General features: G+C 44.5%; 1 protein-coding gene across 5 annotated transcripts in view; it reads right to left on the bottom strand.

Moving 5' to 3' along the window:
* The window catches only part of LOC124190212, a 30511-nt gene that overhangs the window by 13520 nt on the left and 2268 nt on the right, over positions 1–14723 (bottom strand). The window contains exon 1 of one of the 5 annotated variants that reach the window (XM_046582791.1): positions 9037–9507. The exons of 3 other annotated variants lie outside the window; for them this stretch is intronic. The gene's annotated coding sequence lies outside the window, so the exon portion shown is untranslated. Of the gene's footprint in view, positions 1–5739; positions 5835–9036; positions 9508–14723 lie in introns of those variants that run through there. One more of the 5 variants, XM_046582790.1, reaches the window with a different exon arrangement.

The following is a 14723-nucleotide window of genomic DNA, read 5'->3' as shown; positions in this document are numbered from 1 at the left end:
GGGAAAGAGCAATAAGAGAGAGAATCGACGCATATAGAGAGTCTAGAGCGGCCCGGGTCGATTGGATGAAAAACCTGTCACAAAGAGATGAAGGAGAGTTGGTCACGAATGCAACTCAATATCCACAGAACCCACTGGTCGACGGATAAGAAGCGAGTGGGGGGAGATGGACTAGCTGGGCCGTTGGGGAAACAAACAAACACTTTGAGCTGCTGGGCGTCATTCACTTTTGAAATGACACAGCAGCGCGCAAATATAAAAGATCCGAGAAGAGAAGGACATCCAGTGCGTTATGGGCGAGCTGGATCGCCTTCTTCATTTCATTCCGGCTGGGCGTTATTGTGCGTTTCGTGTCTTTTGTGTGTTTATTTACAGAGGATAAGAGTAGACAGTAAACAGGATACACACGGGAGAGGAGGAAGGGGGGGGGGCGCATGTTCACCTCGCTGGACTTGAAAGTGGAATGAAATCGAGAAATCGTGTCCGCTTGATGTATCCGGAAGCTCTATTTCCTTCCATTGAGGAAGCCCCCCCATCTTTTCTCTTTGGTAGATATATACGTAGGGGTTGTTACTTTACTATCTTGTCCTATCCACACCCTCCCAGGCCATTCTCACTCCTCCCCCCCGGTTGGAATACGTAATCCCATCGGGGCATTTTGATTGCCAATCGGTGGCACCGAGATCGACCCCAAATCCGCTCCCTCAATAAAAACCGCTCTTAAGTGTCCCCTATATCGCCAGTCAGCCAGCGGCCGCTACAGTATCCAAATAAATTCCTTTCTTTCCTTTTTTCTTCCTTTTTTTGATTGTCGCTTGTTTGCTTCTTGTCTCCCGATCGTCCGTCCACTTCCAAGTCATTTCCACGTCTTAGATCCCCACTCTGCTGCTCTTTGGTGGCCCTCCTCTATTGTCTAAGACTCTTTTCTCTTTTTTGACGAGTTTGTCCAGCTGATCCTTGTGCGACTCCCTGTCCATATCTAGCTGATCCCTTTTCTTTCCGCAAGGATTTCTTCTGATGCGTGTGTGTTAACCGAGAAAGCAACTCGATAATGGTCGTCTAGACGACATTGTAATAGAAAATTGGTCGATGCGACTGACAAGTTGATGCCAACTCACCGCGGTACGTACATCGTGACATTGAAATTTCGCGCCGTCATCTAGTCAAATGCAAGTGCATTCAAGTAGGGCCTGCCAATCTAGTACGAGCATCAAAAGGAACAACGTATAATGAAATATCGCAGAGCAAGTCTAACTGTATAGATTTCGCCGCATTTTCATGACAGTACATGGCGTGCACAATGAATATAGCGGCTGGGTGATTCTCTCACGACTTCCTACTTGGTTTTTTCTCTTTTCCTTTTCTTGCTTCCGCGCTCGCTTCACGTCTTTTCTCAATTTATCATCCCACCCGTCCTCATCAACCCAGCGAGAAACGAACGAGCAAAGAACCTTGGGATGTCTGCAGCTCCCGCCGATCGAATAATCACCGGCAAATGTATACAAAGCAGAGAGAATAGTAGTCTCTCTATATCTATATGTGGATGGCGCCTGCACAGCAAGGGGGGGGGGGGGGGTTTGTAATCTTCTCTCAACTTCTCTCGTCGCCCAACCGCTTCCATCACTTCGGCGGAAGCTTTACTCATCCGGCCCATGTTTTGTTTGGAGGAGGACGATGGCGGTATGAGATGAAATTCATCACCAAGAGACTCGCTGCTGCTACTACTGTACTTCAATGAGAGATCGATATGGGCGGTTTAGTTTGCATCGATGGCGATTGACGGTCCCCCTCCACTGCAAAGTCATTTCGATGATACAATAGAGCAGAGCTGCTCCTGCCCGCACAGCACTCGATATTGTTCGGCCACGTCTAGCGACTCTGCCCATGGAGAAATAATTAGCCGATCCACTGAGCCGGCAGTCTAACATCACACGTTACTTATCCACTTTGGACATAATATTAAGTATAGACACAGGACACACACACACGCGGCCTTAACTGTTGGACTAGACGCACAAAGAGGACGAAGTGGGCAGAAGACGACTAATCGTCGGGGGCCCGGGAACGACGAGTTCGTCCAGCCAGTCGGCCCCTTTTGTACAACGTGAGGAGGGAGTAAGGGGGGCTGCGCTTTAGTATTTGTGTGATGAATAGGTTGCAAACGGGAGACTGAACGTTATTACGGGATATCGGTTTAATCCAATTAGGGAGAGGCGGAATCGGCCCACTGCCTCCCACCATTCGATATACCCGGAGAACACCCGCACGAACGTTTTCGGCCGCTTTACAATCTCTCTCTTTTCTCGTTCGACATTTTTTCTTGGGCGACAAAATTTTTCACGTCAATAGAATAAAAGCAGCCAATAACAATATCACAATAAATTGTTGTTTGAAAAATAGAAGCGAATGGGAAAGGATCTACCAGAGAGAGTCCCGGAAAGGGAAATGACTGTGGAATATCATTCATATACATTATTCATGCCCGTGCTCAAAACGATTTTTTCTTTTTCTTTTATACCGTTATCAAGAGTTTCACACTCTCACTGGCACATCTATATACATATCCTCTCCGCTTTCCATCAATTTGCACATTTCTCAACCAAAAAGAAACAAAAATTCCCGGAAGGAGGCTCAATGAGTGACATAGTAGCCTCTGCTCTATACCCACTATACATACTATAGCTGTATAGAGCTATGCAATGTACCGTGAATAAGCTGCATTCAAATCAAACGATCCCGACAAATAGAAAAAAAAAAACAATTACGGCGCATCAACTTAACAATATAACACTGTACCGATGAAAGACAAATTGTTGTTTGTTCTAGGGGAAACGTGCTCGAGTTGAAACTCCATTACCGTCCAAAAACGAAAAAATGGCAAGAGAAAAAAGACAAAACGAATGTGGGAGGAGGGCCGGGCGAATGAAACAAGTCAAGTCAATTTGTTGCGTGAGTTCTAGACTCTTTTGTGAGCTCTCCCCCCCCCCTTTACCTCATATATCTCTCTGCCATCCTGGGCCGTTTATTAGGCCGAGATGAAGCGTCTCTGGGTAGAAGAACCTTCACTCGGGTCTTTATGTTTTACTTGGGCTCTACTGCCCCCCTTTTTCTTAGCTGTTGCTGGATTCTCTAGTGGGCAGGAAATGGGGAGGGACTACAATACAAATAAAGTCAAACAAAATAGAGACACTAGACGCCCGAGTTTCCACTTCAGCATGTCTTTCCCTCCCAGAAAGCATAACAAACGAACGGCCCCATCCAGCAGTACGCAAAGGGCAACTTGAGCTCCGTTTTCCCAACTATAAAGCCTTAGCTTCTTTGCCTCCTCTTCTCTTATTATAAAACAAGTTGACTATAGTATCGATTCTTTGATGCCTTTCCCTCCCACTGCTTCCGACTCCGCTTTTTCTTCTTCTTCCGGCTGCGTCTGCCATTGCACAACCAGCAGCAGCAGTACTCTACTTGCTATTATTTTGGGTATACGAAAGTAGTTAGTACACCAGTGCTGCTGTACTCGTCGGTTTCAAATTTTTTTCATTTTCCCTTCTTCTTCTTCAAGTTAATTAGATTCTCCGCGATCGAGATGAAAGGATTCGCTAGGCAACCAGACAATCAGAAGCGCTGCTGTTTGAAATTGTCAGTCTCCCCAAATTGAGGCCTATTGAGACCCAACCCGTATAGCTTACATATTAACGAGTTCCTACGACACCCAGCATCCGCAAGTGTAGTGAGAAACAGGCTGCAGGCTGGCTGCAGGGGACGCCACCGAGCTAAGATAACAAAAATAAGCTTCAATCATCAATTTTGATGAGTGTTGTATGAACCCTCTTCCCAGAAGTAATGAATACACACTCATTGGAATATTCAATTCGCAAAAAACAAGGTTTCTTCTCTTTTAAAAAAAAAAAGGCAAAAAGAAGGAAATCAAAACTCGCGGGGAAACTAGTGCGACTGGAGGGGGCAAAGCAAAATTGAACGCGAAGTATACCGAAGTGAGAAGACGCCAAAGAAGCCAACGTCACCTCGTGAATCATGAATACCAAGTGGATGAAAAAGAGTTTGACTTTGGCTGGCTCTCATTTCAACCCAAAAGAGAAGCTAGCCCTATCTATACTAGAGCTTTACTTTTTCTAGTCTCTAAACAGACAAGCGTCGTGTGCTGAGGATGACGTCCCTAAGCCACTGCCGTTGCCCTACACCGCCCATCTCTTTTCTCTCATTGGATTATTCTTTATCGCCGTTCAACGTTTTCCCCCCGCCGTCGTCGTCGTGTATAATCAGAGATGTTCCTATTTGCCGCTCGACTTGCGGTTGATTTCAGTTGGCCGGGGTGGAAAACGCAAAGGAGAAAGAGATCCACATATAGGATTTTAAATCATCATCATCTATTGAACAAAGGATTGAAATTCAGTGTTTTAGTTAGTAGACGATGGGGGGGAGAACGATGGATTAAAAATGCGCAGCTAGAGAATGAAAAGACTGTGCGGATGTGCCTATGAACAATTCAAGCATTTCGATTCGATCCAGCTTTCATAAATTCCAACAAAACTGACTCTATACCACTCAAAAATTTAGGACTGGAATCTTCTTCCTGCATAGTCTCGACCGATAGCCGTGACTGCACCCCGTCACCCTATTCTTCTTTCGACATTCCGTGAATCCCACAACACACAACTAGGGAAAGAAGGGAAAAAATAAAGGAAAGACTATTCCGGTAAACATGGCACAAGTGACGAGTCTATGAGAAGAGGATTCAAAAGTTGCACAGTGGGCTTCTCCTTCTACCGGTCAAATAGAGCAATGCCAGTATATAGGCGATTGAATGGGCCTGTATAATACAAACGGGGGAGGGACCAAAGTGGATTAAAAGAATCAATGAAAGCCTGCACGAAGCGGATATGCATAGAAACAGAGAGAGAGAGAGAGACCAAATATTCAATTCCTGGAACGGAGATCGTTTTGGTCTTTTTCAAATATGCAAAAGGTCGACCTCGATTGCCATGGACAGTCAAAAGTTGCGGTGTGTCGCAGAAGAACGTCAATGTTTGACTGGCCGCCACGAGGAAAGTAAACTTTAAATTTATGAGGGTACATGTCGCCCCCCAATGAAAATTTGACAACTTTGACGTCAGAATGTTTCATTCGACTGGAATCAAATAACAGTATCATCATCGGTTTGATATCATTAGCTCCTCCAAAAGCTCTGTATCTTTTAATGAAAGCACTAGACTAGTAATTGCCACGTGGTGGATAGAGCGAGTCGTGTTACCACGTTCGATACCAGCGATCGAAAACCAACCCTATTTCTTGGGAAAGCAAACATGACATACCCAGAATGTAAATAAAAGACGATCTGGTGTACAAGAGTTCAAATTATTACAAACAGCCATATACTGCAACAACCCATGTCAGTTCTAGGGAATCGGTCAATGAGAATTGTTGGACATTGATGTAGGCAAGTTGTAGGTAACCCGTCATCAGTTTAGATCAAGTAGCCTACCTTTGCTTTATGAAGTAGCTCTGAGCAAACACAACATCACCACAATAGAATTCGTTTTAAGTGGATTTAAGTTAAAAAATGTGCAAGAAACTCGTCTTCAAGTAGCCTAACTTGAGCCATATCTCCCGCCATTTCTGAGCAAACGGCCAAACGCCCCATTTAAATAAATTTACGATCACGCTAGGTTTGAAACACGACAAACAAACATGCACAGATTTTAAGATAAAATTGATTATTACCGGACAACTAGCTGGCTTTTCGATAGAAGAAGAAATTGCAGTTCTCCTGCAGTAAAGAGTTTAACAACCACGCCATTGCACTGTTTGCACATCTCACGAAAACTGCCAATTCGTGGTTCGTCTGCACGACAGCTGACAATAACTATCTTCGACCATGCTGTTTGTTCTTTGTTGGCAAAATTTCCAAATAATCCCGTAACTAATATTTATATTTTAAATGTATTTAAATTTAAATTTAACTGGTGTTTTTTTTGTATTTTATTTCCTGAAAATACAGTTTTTTTTTAGTAAATTAATATTAATGACATTTTCGCATTTTCGAATGGCAACGTTTACTGACGAAATATTCACACACTCTGGTATTTGAATATTAAAAGGCGGTAATCGAGAGAGGGTAATCGAATAATTCGAATTTGCACAAGGTAGTACCTATTCTACATATATTAATTTAAAGCAACCTTTTTGACCTTGAACACCAATAGAAGAGACTCCCCTGAAAACTGTGTAGAGTCAAAGAAACTGTCGCAATTCTTCACCCAAGTTTCTACTGCGACAAAGATTTATTGTGATCCAGCATTGGCCTGTCACAAAGCAGGATGCCACCTGTTTTCATTACATCAAATCAGAGTGCGCAGCTGGCAAAGTTGTCCCATCCCGAGGCTGTCACAAATGCTCCACTAGTGCGTTTGCCTTGTTTGCGGATAGTTGACACGGAGCAGAGTAGAAATAACTTGCAACTTTAATACGGATCGCATTGCTAATACGCAGCTCGGTAGGTTAGCAGCTGCATATAGTATTCGCCCAGCTGATTTGCGCAGACAGACTCCTCAGACTGCAGTTCTAACCAAAAAACAAGGATTTGCCTGCGGGATTGTGCAAACTCTGCCCGATCGATTTGATCTGTCTCTACATAATTCATTGTTGTCTGCGGGTGAAGAATGCTGCGCCAAATTCTATTTTATTTCCCATCCTCTTTCTTTAGTTTCTTCCGGCTTTACGTTTCACTCGAACTTGTATTTATAGATCCAGACGAGATGGAATCCTTCGCTCCCGCCCGAAAAACAAAAAATCTAAACTGAATATATATTCCACTCGTTGGGCCGGAGATGATGAACGAGGACGAAGGGAACAAGGAAGTAAAAAATAAATCTAAGAATAATTTGCAAAACACACACACCTGATGCTATACAGCCTATACAGAATGCGACAGGATTAAAGAAGCCCAGTCTACATCCAATCAAGTCGCTGCAAATTTTTAAGACGTAACGGTCTAAGAAGTTTAACAGCTAATGCACACTGGCGTCAATCAGTATCTATAATGAAACATACATGGGCTCGTTGAATAAAAGTTAACTGTTATAAAATGACGTCCATGTTTAAAGTGAAATTTCAGGTTCGATTCGACTAGTATTGGCAAAAAAGAAAGCTCGACGTTATCGGGAAAAAACAAAAGAATCGTGAGGAAATATCTAGGTCACCGGACACACGATCCGACATGGACAAATAGATAAGCTGCTGGGCTGCTGCTGGATGAGAATCCCTTGATGTATGCACAGGGAAAAGTGAGGAAATTGCGCATCCTGATGGAAAACCGTTGGAGCAACTTGACAAATGTTGATCCAACTAGAGCACAAATTCCGGTTACTACTGAAAGATCCGTTTTTTTGTTGTGATACACAGTCACCGGTCACCCTATAGCTGATGGCCAGGAAGAGAAATCCGGTTGGAGAACTTGGGTCGGTATAAATGAAGTCGGTAAATATCTCTCGCTTTTTCTTTTCCAATCCAACAGCAGCAGGAAAAAGAAAATCCAATGCGCTAGATCAGTATACTATACAGGAGTCATTCTCTCGTCTAGTATTGGGTCCGCCCAACCAACGGATCGATGCCGATGGATCAACCTGACAACCCGTGAGCCTGATAGACTTGCTCCGCCAAGAGGCTTCCCCGCGGGGGCTCCCGCAAAAAAAGATTGCGGGACCGGAAGCAAAGAAGGCCGGAGATCGAAAAAAAAGGAAGAAGATGGAAGAAGAAGTAGGATCATCGAAGCTGGAAGAAACAAAATGTAATGAAGAAGAATCACAAGCCAATGGATAAAAGGAGGAGACTTTGAGACTCGACTCTTTTCTTTTCTTTTTTCCGTCTAGAGTGTGGCAGGATTGATCCAGCCGCACCTCTGCACACACGCGCCATATGTGATAGTGTCGGCATCCAGCAACGATCCTCTCTTATAATCAGACGGGAAGGAAAGAGAAAAAAAATTCATCCGGTAAACAAGTTTTTTTTTTGTGTGTGTTGTGTTTCGCAACGTTGAGGAGAAATGGTGAACGGAAGTCCCGAACGACAAGAGCAAAAATCCTTGGCTGCACTGAATACCACTAGAGGGAGGAGGGATCTATATGGTATAGTAGACTATATAGAGCCTATCGAAGCGTGTTATAGGGTGGAGAACGGAAGAACAAGAATGTCTACAAGCAAAAACAACATTGTAGTATACAGTCTATAGCACACTCTAAAGACGTTTAATGGAAAAGGAACAAGAAAAAAGAAATAGCCCATCAAATTTGATTAACAGCATCTATGCATCAGCATCTGTCAATCATCTTCATCACTCTGATGTATCAAATCATTAAGGAATGACGATGCATCGCATCGGCAATTGATTGAAGTAGCTCCTATCGAAGAGAGAGACAATGTAGACTACCACCGGACTGGGGTCGCAAGTTTCAAATTATCCCATCAGACATTAATTCAATCGAGTGTCGAAAATATGAGAGCGAGCAAAGACTTGTGTGGATTAATCACGCAGAGAACTAACGCAACTACACGATTGTCGGTGAGGTGCACATGCACATGATCGACAACTTCTACCCGCTCAGACTGGCTATTCATCAATAAACAAACAAACAAAAAAGCCCCTGTCAGCGCGTCCACATCATAAATAATCAAAAAGACGAAAAATATGTTTGTCGTAGACAAACATCGGGACCTGGCCAAAAACGAGTGCAGATGTCTGAATCACGCGACAAGTTGGGTCTCAGGAGTTTCTCCACCTGTGATTCATCATTCACGTCATCTGATTTTGGTGAGACACGTCTGAAAGCGAATAGACGATGCCCAACAACGGTGAGAAAAAAGAGAAATGAAAAGACATCAAGGCATTGACGATGGAAATCAGACGCTCGATGGCGACAGCACGCTGATGCTGAAATCATCCACGGTTGAATAGTTAATAAAAAAGAAGATGAGTGACACTTTTGCTCAAAGGTCGCCTGCCTCCAAGTCTACACACAATACCTTTTGGCGATTGATGGGAGCCAGGTGCTCCGATTGGCGGAAATTCCGGTCGAACAAGACCGAGATTGCGACAGTTCCGAAGACACTCGACAGAAAATATCAACGACGCACTACTACTGTGGACCCTAATTGGTTTCGCACCGTGACAATATTACAGAGGCAGCACCACTCCCATTTCTCCAGAGTGTTTCAATCATCACTGTTACGGTCTTGGATTCAAATTTGCACAAACAAATCAAACACGATTGGCGCCCCAATAAAGAAACGGACGACACACTACATCTGGAGCATCCAACAGCGGCCTGTCCGAATCTAAAAACGGTGTAAACCAAATTAATCGCCGCTTATTTTCTTTTTCTTGACTGGAAAAATATTTTTTCGTGGGGTGGGTTTGATGAGAAGAAGAGATGCGGAGTGAGTGAAAAGAGCTCCCGGAATGGTTGTCGGGCTGGAGTGTTTTGCCAGCCTGTCGACGACCGTCGCTCAGTCTGTGTCTGCTGTGCTGGGCGGCTCTTTTTTCTTGTCCGTCGGACCGCATGCGCTTGCGCAGCGAATCAGTGGGAACCCACGCAGATCTCGACCGGCAAGTTGACAAATAAAATACGGGGGACATCTCTGCAAAGCGACCCGAGTCCTTCTCTTCTTCGGCTCCTTATTCTCGTCTACTTGACTGTGTCCGCCCCGTAGCGAGCACTCGTAATGCGCCCGCGTTTCAACTAAGGAATGGACAAGGGGAGACGGAAATGGTCGACCCCCTTCAAAAAAATTGAAACAGAAATTTGGTCTCCGTGTCATCTTTTTCTATTATTTCGAATTAATTACAGATTCAAGTGGCGCGTGGACCGACTGTGTGATGCGTGTCTTGATGAATAAATCAAAAGCTTTTGGCTGGGCGTGAATGAAAAAGAAACGGACACCGCGCTGTCTTATTATTCGAGTATTCACGTTGGCTGTTATTATGTAGATACAATCCATCAGAGAAACATCAAAGAAGCAGACGGCGAGGGCGGTCAAAGAAAGAACAGAAAGTCCGGGCAAAAGTAAAAAAAAGTTCGAATGTGAAGATTGATCCAAGCAAAATGATTAGATTGGACGAAGACTGACTGTGTGTGTCTACCTCCTCTGGTCGATGTGTGTCTATACTCTACCACCACCACATGCGGCATGCGCTGAATCTTTTATATAGCAGCGCCTGTCGTGATGTGAAACTGCAACTACACACCACTTTTCTCTCTGCTGGCATATGCAATAAATAAATCAAGAAATACAATTGACTTTGTTGTCGTCAAAGTTGAATCCGTGGAAATTTACTCATATCAGATATCTAAAAGGTTAGGTTAGCCTACATCTCTATTACTTTATAGCGCAGAGCAGCAGACAGGAGATCACGTTTATCCAGCAGCCCAACTGATGTGATCAAGAGCTACGGTTATTTCCTGTCTACCCATCCGCATACACAGACGACATCCAATCCGGCGTATTCCCGATTTCAGCACGTGTCAGACGGGCCTCCAGATCCTCCCTTTTTTATTTTCCGTCGTGGAATTCCTGTCAGGCCAACAACCCGGCCAACTCTGGCGTTCTACATAATGGTGGGGGGGTTGCGTTGCCGGTTTAGTAGAAAACAAGAGTCGCGGGAGTTTAAAGAAATAAGAAATCTCAAGCGTTGATGACGAACTGATGATGATGATGAATAATCTAACGACTCCCACGCCTTCTCTCCCTTTAACTGTAGAGTTGAATTTGTTTGGCGCTCCATTCGTCATTCTATGGGAATTTGGCGAGTCACTTTGGCTGATTGACATTAAAGAGAAAGTCTCGAGACGACGTGTGTAGAGTGTGCGCGTATAGAGACGTGCTGCTCTACACAAACAGCCGAGCAGTGGAGAGTTGCCGACAAAATAAATAATGTGCACCATGCGTTTGATCTTTCAGTTGTAAATTGTTCAAGTGCCGACGAGAGGAGAGAAGGAGCCAAGACAACTCCTTGTGCTATTGTATAAACGTCGTTGCCGGAATGCTATGGGAACACAAACAAGTCAAAGAAGCACCAGCACCAGCACCCTCTCTGCTATCGGGGCCATATACATACAACTAGCGTCTGTAGTGCAAGAATGCACAAGACTCCATTCCATTTACCCCCCTTTTTTGTTTCTTATTTCATTTCCTTATAGACTTCCGTGTGTTCTCTGCTGGTTAAATATAAAATGTAAAACAGTGGACCAAGCAATTGGATTTTCAATTGCCTGTACCATTTATCGTCTCCTTCCTTTTTTCTCTGATGCCAAGTGACAGCCAAAGTCATCCTTCTTTTCTTTGCTGCCCCAATTCGACGACTTGTTTTATCTTCTTCTTCTTCCCTCCCGCTCAGCTTTTTTATTCACATGAGCGTTGTCTTTATATAGAAACAGCAAGGTATAACCCCCCCTTCCAGCAGGCGCATTTGCATACATTCAATACTCGTTGCTCCGTAATATAGACCTCCCCCCTTGATACGCCGTGCAAACTCCATCAAAACGGGAGAGAGAGAAAAGCCCAAAAAATACGGGCGGGACACGAAAATGGCGAAATTGAAGGGAAATAGGAAAAGAGAAAAGACAACAACTGTTTTATCATATTTACGGCGTGTACGTCCACATACGTTGACATTTGATATTCATCTGCTTTTTCGTTTACACATTTCAAAAAGCTGGGAGCCGACTGCACGAGACTGACGGCGTGAAGACAAAAGACTCGAGCTCTAATCTAGTTTCCAGCCTATTCTGTAATAACCTTCTTCTGCTACTGCTTCTTGGCGTGAATATACATAGCCTACAGAACAATATCGTTCGCCTCGCATTTGTGACGCACGTCAAAAGTGTCAAGGATCCGGAAGGAAAAAGGAAAAGAAAAAGATTTGGACCTTTGCTTCAAAAAATGTTTGTCTTGTTTGAATTCAAACACAAAAGTTGTGCCACCTCCAGCAGCCGCCGCTTTTCAGACATTTCCGACCCACCCGGACACTGTCTGTGTGTCGTCGTCGTTTTCTTTTCGATTTGACAGTGTGGCTGTCAACAATCCGACGAAAGAACAACAGAAAAGGGTTTTCCTTAATTTCAAATAGGACGATGTTGGGATGCACTGGCACGGTGGTGGGGGGGATAAATAAGTAGTGGTGGTGGTGGTGGTGATGGGTGTGACACAGTTATCGTGACTTGGCAAGATTTCAAACGTCTTTTCAGCCCAGCAGCTCCACATTTCCATTGTCGTCCGGATCATTCAGTCCGGACTGGGAATGGTAAATATTTCTTTTCTTTTCCTTGCCGCTTGGGTGCAACAACAAATAATCTAACGGGGTAAGGGGAAAAAATAAAACCGGATGCCTTCTGATTAACAAAACGAATGGCGCATTGTTATTGATACACACTTTTCAGGGGGGGATTTATCTTCTATGCGCCTATAGTCAGGTTGCTTCTTCTTTCCCCCTGGCCAAACTTTTTTCCTCCCTCCGACGCAAAAACGGATGGTCTTTTTACTTTTATTAAAGATAGACGGAAAAAAAGAAGAGACCAAGTGTAGTAACTATAGACGAACGGTCCTAGTTATCTTTTTTCTCTTCCGCGTTCCGCCTTATTGATTCCGCTCGTCTTCGTCGCCCGTCACTTGCGTTTTTTGTCATTTGCGTGTCGTCAACTTTAGCGGGCGACCAGTCAATCCGAGCACACGCAAAGAGAGAAACTGACGGTTTGAGGGGCTTATTCATTTCTAACGTCGAGCTGGAAGAGGATCGAGAGAAAAATGGACAAGAAAAACCCCCCAAAAAAGTGGAAAAAGAAGAGCAAAAATGAAAACTCGTTTTTTGGGGGGGCGATAACATGTGTGGAAGTAGAACTGTTGTCAAGCTCTAAACATGTTCGTTAGTCGAGCCGGGATTTCATTTCCATCATCCGCGCATCTATAATGGCTCCGACTCGCCCGTCGCATTAAATTCCTACAACAATCCCGACCGAATCTGGAGCGATGCACATCTCTGAGCAACTTGCATCCGCTCGGGCCAATGCAGCCTCCTCTTCGTTGCTGCTGCCGTTTCTACTTTAGAGAAATATCCGTCACGGAGGAGAAAGTTACAAAATGAAAACAACAAACAGGCTTTCGTACAAAGCGAAAAATAGAATTCTGCGCGTAACTTTCGTCTGTGTTTTTCCAATTTCACGTAACGCATAGATACGAAGTCACGTCATCACGCCACAGGAAGGTGACGGGGTCCATATTTTGGAAGGAATCAAACCAGATCAAAAAATGGATGCAAAAGAGACGGTAGATAAAACAAGTTCCATCTCACCTCGGATCGGAAAAGTGCGGAAATTTAAAAAGCGTCTAGCCGACAAGATGAAACTCGAATTTCCTTTCAACCTCGTTCAAGTCTGTCTGAAATTGAAATGCATTCGGCGGAATGGACGACAAGTGTCGGCCGTCGACGACACCGGTGTCTGCTGGCTGGGCTTAATATCTACATACGTCCATCAGAGTCGACGTGCGATGAGTGAGATCAGGTGATATTGCGGCTCATATCGTGACGGCCTTTCGTCCGAATTGACGCGCCGTGAAAGTATCAAAGCGGCTCGTTTATTCCAGCAAAACTAGGAGGGAAATGTCGCCCTTTTTCTTCTTATTACAGGGTCTGCATTGTTTTGTTTTAAAATAAAAACGACGATGGGACAGTCGGATGACGAGCGGGAAAATGTTCCTGACGATTCACGAGATGATGACACGGTCAGCTGGCAGCGGTTAATTGCGGCTCAAATGAGCAAATATGTCAAATGAGCTTCGGTGCCGGCTGTTGCTGCCCAGCGACACAAAGAGGACGAACTCGGACCGGACAGACGGACGAGACTAGCGTTTCTAAAATTCCCGGACACTCGTTACCATTTTGATAAGGAACGAACGGTACATGTACGAAACGCCCCGAGACGACCTTTTGTGTCGGCGCTATTCAAAGTTTCGAAGGATAATTCATTCCTCCGGACCGGAAGAAATTCTAAAGCTAAAGGCAGACGCAAGAGTAAGAGATTATCTAGGCGGCGACGGGATTTAAGGGGCTTCTTCACTCTGTTCTCTCCGCTCGAGTCATAAATCAATTACGCCACTTCAAATTACGGCGCTAGATAATAAATCGACGGCTATATGCAAAATCCCCCCCCCCCTTCCAAATAGTCTGTCCGTCTGTCTCTCTCTAGTGTCTTTCTGGTTTTAGCCGGAAAAGGGTCCGGCTGGAATCTATTGTAGACAGCTCGGACAATAAGACGGACCTTATAGTTGCCTATATATTGACTGCCCGTTGTATTTCGTCTAGTTTCTACTATAACTGGGCAGCAAGAAGGGGGGAACCGGCCAAAAGGAGTCGACTGAATATTTCGGTCCATTCATCAATTAGAAATCCCCCCTCCCTACCCCTCCTAGTTCCTCATTTGACTGTAGAGTTGGTCGTATAATTGTCCGCGCATTGTGATGTCGGGAGCAACGGATCTCAACGGCTCCGACTGTCTTATTCCAAGTCCCAGCGCGTGTTTTTAAATTTAGATGCACTGCTCACGGCATCACGTAGAGTACAGTCTGTCTGGCTAAAAGACGGAGAACAAGGCGAATGGGACAATATGGCCCAGGATGAAGAGGTTAGACAAGGGAAAGCGTATAAGTACAGTCATAAA

This window comes from Daphnia pulex, chromosome 3, assembly GCF_021134715.1.
Source record: "Daphnia pulex isolate KAP4 chromosome 3, ASM2113471v1".
In the NCBI taxonomy this organism is placed as follows: Eukaryota; Metazoa; Arthropoda; class Branchiopoda; order Diplostraca; family Daphniidae; genus Daphnia; species Daphnia pulex.
The sequence above is the reverse complement of the archived record's forward strand: the minus strand, read 5'-3'. Positions and strand labels throughout refer to the sequence as shown.